Below are 6,666 nucleotides of genomic sequence, written 5' to 3'. Positions count from 1 at the left end.
CGGTTCCTGCTAATCAAGAGTTTGTCTACATATTCTCCACAAAGCGATATCTCTCAGATTTTATTGGATTCTTTTTGTCTCAAATAAGGTTCCACTGCCAAATGGCTAAAGACTTGGGTATGACTTTCATTTAATTTCGCTTATTAAACTTCTTTTTTTACAGAACAAATGTCTTCAAAGTCAACCTCATTTACAATAATTATTTCTTATTATCTCTTGCAACATTAAACTTTTTTTAACTCTTGACTATACATGTTTTATAAAAGTAAAGGGTAAATCACCTAGAAAAAGTGAAATGCCTCATTGCTGAAGAAAACAACAGCATTTGCTATAGATTATTATTAAAAAATGTTTTGTTATTTTTGCAATTTCTTAATTTTACAACAAATTTTTTTTTTTTTAAATGCAATTGTAAAAGTTTTTTTGTTGTAAAAAAACTTCTCTCATGAATTATTCTTCTTCTTGTTCTGTGTTTTACTACAAATTTCATATTTAAATTGCAATATAATATTTATTTCTGTTCGGTATTTTTTTCATTGGTAAAAAAAAAGGAGACTACTAATTTTTGTTTATAAAATAATTATGTAATTAATTCAAGATTTATTTTCTGGCTTACTTTTTTCCTTGAAGACCACCTATTCTAATCCTAGGAGACCCTATAGTTTGTCTAAAGTAAGAACTCCCCTAGCTCATTTGTCTAGACCCGTGGCAGTGACTATGGTAACGAGGTATAACTATTTGAAGTAGTCATTATTTAGGACAGGTTTCGGCTCTGGTCAGTGGGAGAAAGGGAAACTTTTTTTTCCGGTCTACTGCCCCGTGACAGAAACATGGCGACATTGTCGCAGAACGTTACAGAGCTCTTGCAGAAAGATTTTTCTTTTAAAAAGGACAAATTTTGAGTTTTCTCGTAAATTTGTCTCGTGAATTCCACGTAATGTTTGAATCATACATTTAGATAATCACTTTTTGACGTGCTCAATTCAAGCAGATAGTATCGTAAAACAATGTAATGTTTTGATTGAAGTTTCGGTAGTTATTGATTTTCTCATGGTTTGAAACAATCTGAAATTTTTCATATTGTTTAATATTTCAAACAATATGAAAAATTTTAATCGTGTATTTGAGTATTTACTTTTTAAGGCAGTAATACTATTGAATTCTTAGCAGTTATTGCTATTGATTTTCTCCATAGATTTTAAATCCGATATTTTATGTACGATATTATTTATTACAACCTGATCTCGAAACGAAACACGGATTTGAGGAGTCCGATTCGAGTGAGTTCGTCGTTGATCTGTTTTTCGTCAACGGATTTCATGATTTTAATTAATTTTTTATTGTGATTATTATTTACAAAATGCGACAAGGAAAATAATTAGTGTCCCCCCCCCATCCAAAAAATGCAAGAATATCACCATATTAGAATAAAAAATTATTACATGTTCAATTAAAAAATATAATAGTTTTTCTTTTTTTGTAAACACAGCATTTATTATTTTAAATTAGTAAGGTATATATGTTTGTTATTATTAAAAGTATCTTGCAGAAAGGCACTAATGGTAGGGAGTTTTGTCGCAGATAGCTTGAAAAATTTCTGCCACAAGGGTTAATTGTGTTATTCTTAGAGTGAAGAGAAGTTACCCGCCCTGAAATGCGCCTGTCTTGTTTCTATAGCAGCAGACTTTGTGGCGGGGGAGTTCTTAAGGTAGACAAAATGTNATTTTGAATCATGTATTTGAGTATTTGATTTTTAAGGCAGTAATACTATTGAATTTTTAGCAGTTATTGCTATTGATTTTCTCCATAGATTTTAAATCCGATATTTTATGTACGATATTATTTATTGCAACCTAATCTTGAAACGAAACACGGATTTGAGGAGATCGATTCGAGTGAGTTCGTCATTGATCTTTTTTACGGCAACGGATTTCATGATTTTAATTAATTTTTTTATTGTGATTATTATTTACAAAATGCGACAAGGAAAATAATTAGTGTCCCCCCCCATCCAAAAAATGTAAGAATATCACCATATTAGAATAAAAAATTATTACATGTTCAATTAAAAAATATAATAGTTTTTCTTTTTTTGAAAACACAGCACTTTTATTATTTTAAATTAGTAAGGTATATATGTTTGTTATTATTAAAAGTATCTTGCAGAAAGGTACTAATGGTAGGGAGTTTTGTCGCAGATAGCTTGAAAAAATTCTGCCACAAGGGTTAATTGTGTTATTCTTAGAGTGAAGAGAAGTTACCCGCCTGAAATGCGCCCGTCTTGTTTCTATAGCAGCAGACTTTGTGGCGGGGGAGTTCTTAAGGTAGACAAAATGTAGGCATAATCTATGGTCAAAAGAAATTTAAAATATATGGTTTACTTACCATCACATAGAATTTCAAGTGCACTTTTATTTAAAAATCAGAATCTCCTGTATAGTCATAACCTTTAAAATTTTTCTATTCATCAATCATATTTTTCTTGTTTTAAAATTGCTAAAGGCCAAAGATCAAATTGTTCTAATTTCATGACGTCATTCTCATAAAGCAATATTTCAAAATCTAAAAAAACATATATTACACATTAAAAAACAAACACTATAAAAGGAACATTTATCGCTATTTATGTCTACAAACAGCAATTTGGTTAAAACAGACCCATTACTTATGCTTGAAAGAGAAAGTAAAAAAAAAAAAGTCATATTTCTAACCTATCTTGAAACTTTCATCCAGACAGAATCATGCAATGACCTCTGATAGTAAGGTAGAACATATAAAAAGTTAAAATTATTTTCCAAAAGAGAGGTCAAATATTATGAGACTGAAAAATAGTGGTCATTTTATTAATATTTAAATTAAGAAAAATTCCCTTAATTCGGAAAAATCACTTGAAAATTTTGCATTGAATTAAGTAAAATTATTATGTAATTAAGTGTAAATAAAACTTTGAAATATTAAAAAGAAAAGATGTATATAAGTGAGTGATTGTGTTGTGACATCTGTTATTAATGTGCTATGACATATGTGTTATAATTTATATTTAATAATGTTCTAATCATAATTATATTATAAAATTTCATAATTTTAAACCTAGGCAAAAAGTCGTGAAGTCTGCTATTATTACTAAAATGATAGCATTGTAAATTTTTCATGTTTTCTGTGATACACAATTTAAAGAATGTTTTTTTGAAGGGTTTTTGCGAAGGAAAAGGAAAAGAAACCATTATTAAATTTCTAGTTACATTAAAGATATTTTTCTCAAACTTGAGGTAAAGCTTTCATTTGAAACTGTAAAATGCTTTTTTGCTGAATGGAATTTATTCGATTTTAAAATAGCAAAATATTTTTGAAAAAAATATTAAGCATTTTTATGAATTTTCTAGTTTTGTAGAACTTTTTCACCCAGAGAAAAATCTCATTAAAATCAATGAATATTTTGTAATTTTTTCGTATTTTTATGAACCTTTACAATGCAGTGATGAAGTAATTTTTGAAATATTAAATAATTAGGGCATGACAGCTTTATTTTATTTATTTATTTTTTAAAATTAAAGTTTTGGATTTTCTTCTTTTTGAAAATAGTTCTTTACTTTGAAATTTTTTAGTTTTGAAGAGAAATGTTACTAAATAATTTAGCAGATACAAACTCACAATTTTTAAGAAGTGTTATTTTATTGGAATCAGTTATAAAAGTTACATATTATTTATTAAAAATTGATGTTTCATATGAAACAGTTATAAAAGTAACACATTGTTACTAAAATATTGTTTCATATTAAACAGTTTGAAAATACCATATTATTTACTTAAACATGTTATTTTGTATAAAACAGTGGTAAAAGTAGTATGAACTAAAAAGTAATAAAACTATAAACTTATAAGTAATAAAATTATTGCTGTTTCATCTGAAACAGCAATAAAAGTGACATATTATTTGCCAAAATTTGTTGTTTCATACTTAACAGTTATAAAAGTGTATTTGAAGGTGTAGGTAAATTAATGAAAGGCATATTTTTGCAGAGCCTTTGAAAATGACAAAAAGCAATCTTACTATATTAAGAAAAACATTCTTAATATGTCATACTTGGCAATAGAAAAATTAATGTTCTTCTGATCATTAAAAGGTTTTTTGTTTTATTTTGTTGAATGTGTTTTGAATAAAACTATTATTCCAGATTTTCATTTAAAGATACTTTGTTATAAGATTGTTTTTACACCTTGCAGATATTTCTGATTCCAAGCCGAAGAGCAAATCTAATATCCTAGGAAATAATTTAAGTTTTCCGTATGTAAATGGTTTCACATTTGAGCCATTTTCAACCAATGATAACTCTGAACATAGTTTTTCCAAGTTTCTGTTTCAACACATAAATCTAGCCTTGACAAAGGGATTCGATGATAATGTTGGACGATTTCCGGTTCCTGCTTATTTCGAGGTAAGTTCCTCAATACCTTCATCAAAACTCCTCTTTGTATGTATCTCATGTATTTTTTTTTTTTTTTTAAATCTTATAGCTTTTACCTAAGTTCTTGTTTATATATTTCTTTTCTGATTTTTAAATATTATCATACTCAAAGTTATTTTATTTTTTGTTTCAATTTTAAAAATTTTTTAAATGCTTTTGCTTCTGATCAGGAAAATCATTGTATCATTTTGTATTTTCTTTTATTTGAAGATGAAGGAAAAATTCGCTTGATTTAAATCATGATTAATATACCACTTTAAATCACTTGATTTTTTAAAAAAAAATCATTAATTTATATAAATTGTGATATTTAATTTTAAAAAACATCACTAACTTAAACCAATTGATTTTTTTTATTTTTAAATTATTTAATTAAGCCTAAAATATTTTTGAAAAATATATATTTAATTAATATATTTTTATATAAGTCTATAAGAATATATATTAATATATTCTTATATAAGTTATTCTTACATAGTCTGATTTCATTGAAAATATAATATTAATTGATATAGCTTGAACAAAAATAACTATGATTTTATTAAATAATAATGTTAACCAGTTATTAACTGTTTTAGCTATATTATTTTTAAATAATATTAAGTATTATTAATGCATTTTTGCATATGCTTTAATTGATATAATTGTAAAAANAACGCATATTATTCACAACGTTTATAAGCATCTTTTCTATAACTGTTAGGTACAGTGAAATGAAATAGCAGTAAGTGCCGACTGATGTGTTGAACGTGGTTAATATGTTAAATGATATGTTGAACTGATATGTCAAACTGTTAGTGCCGACTGATTGAATAGATATATTTTGCGTACATGGAGGGGATGAGATTGATGTGACAGTATCTTGAAAATAAGTAAATACTAGAAGGGCTCTAGCGATAGTCCTCTCCTGAGGCGACCCGGGTTTAATTCAGAGCGATGGTTAGTTGACATAAGTATTATTGCAACAAATATACGCACAAAAAAGCTTCATCGCTGACGTAAAATATCCCCAGTAATTGACGAATCATGGGTTAGAATCCCTTTGCCTTCGGTCAGGCTGCAGTACGTTTCCTCACGAATTGAGGTTAGTTCTACAAAAATGTCCTTCTCGAAGTCAAATTTTTCCTGATGTTTGCGTCCCGTTGCGTCTGGGTTGGGTTCAAAATTACAAGACTACGGAGTTGGATTTTGATATAGCCGTAAATTTGATGCGCATAGGCTATTCAACGCCGATAACAAAAAACAGTAACAGCTGGCTTAAAATTGTCACGAAAGTTGTTATATTTCAAAATATCGTTGATACAGAAGCAATAGTACGAGGTGGCGTGAAAACATTTAGTACAGTAAACGCAGACATAAAAAAATTCTATACTGTAAAAAACTCCTGATCAAATTACAATAAAAAGTTCCGGCACTCAGGAAATCTGATATACCGTAATTTTTACAGTTACAGTTACCGTAAAATTACTGAAACATTCTAATTAAAAAAATATTCCTATAAAAATTGCTGTATAATATTTGACGGTAAAAATGGATTTTACTGATGATGCTCAAAGAGCCGGTACTCTATATCGTTATTTGATACGGAATTTTTTTACAGTGTATGAAAAAACAATAGTTATAAAGTATTAGTGTCCTTAGTTGTCAATTGGATGTCCCTTGGGGCCGTGAACCTCTTCTTCCCTCTTTCAAGATTGTAAATTGTGTAACTTTATTACAATATTTTGAAACTATCCAAATAATTTTATTCTTAGTTTTAATTGCATTAAGGCTATTAAATGCTACGAAAATCATGATGCACTTTTTTTTTAAAATTTTAAGTCTGCAATATCAAAGGATATTGTATAGTTGTTGAGGTTGAGGATGGTTGTTGAGTTGCTACTAGTAAGAGCAATATTAAAACTTACAAAATTACCATTGCTGGAACTAGATGGTTATCTGTTTGAAATGCTGTTCTGATTGGGGTACTATTCAAGTAATATACTTCCGTCTCATTGGTTTAAGGGGAATAAGACGACGCTCGAACAAGTATTTTTAAAGATTCACACTGGGGAACAATTGAACTCAATAGTTCCCCAGTGTGATTGCATTTCAAATCTGCAATCGATTTCTCACTCTGGGGTACAGTTTCTAACGACATTTTTGGTCTATTTTTTGTTAAAATGTATAAGTTTAAAAAATGTCATAAATGTCACGTAAA

The 6,666-nt window shown here is 28.0% G+C and overlaps 1 long non-coding RNA gene across 1 annotated transcript; it reads left to right on the top strand.

Moving 5' to 3' along the window:
- Positions 1 to 394: 394 nt before the first annotated feature.
- LOC139426303 (uncharacterized) lies at positions 395 to 3,220 on the top strand. The gene is made up of 2 exons (XR_011637539.1): positions 395 to 1,708; positions 2,325 to 3,220. It is a non-coding gene; the product is annotated as an uncharacterized lncRNA (long non-coding RNA).
- Positions 3,221 to 6,666: the final 3,446 nt, after the last annotated feature.

Source organism: Parasteatoda tepidariorum, chromosome 8 (assembly GCF_043381705.1).
Source record: "Parasteatoda tepidariorum isolate YZ-2023 chromosome 8, CAS_Ptep_4.0, whole genome shotgun sequence".
Classification (NCBI taxonomy): Eukaryota; Metazoa; Arthropoda; class Arachnida; order Araneae; family Theridiidae; genus Parasteatoda; species Parasteatoda tepidariorum.
The sequence above is the reverse complement of the archived record's forward strand: the minus strand, read 5'-3'. Positions and strand labels throughout refer to the sequence as shown.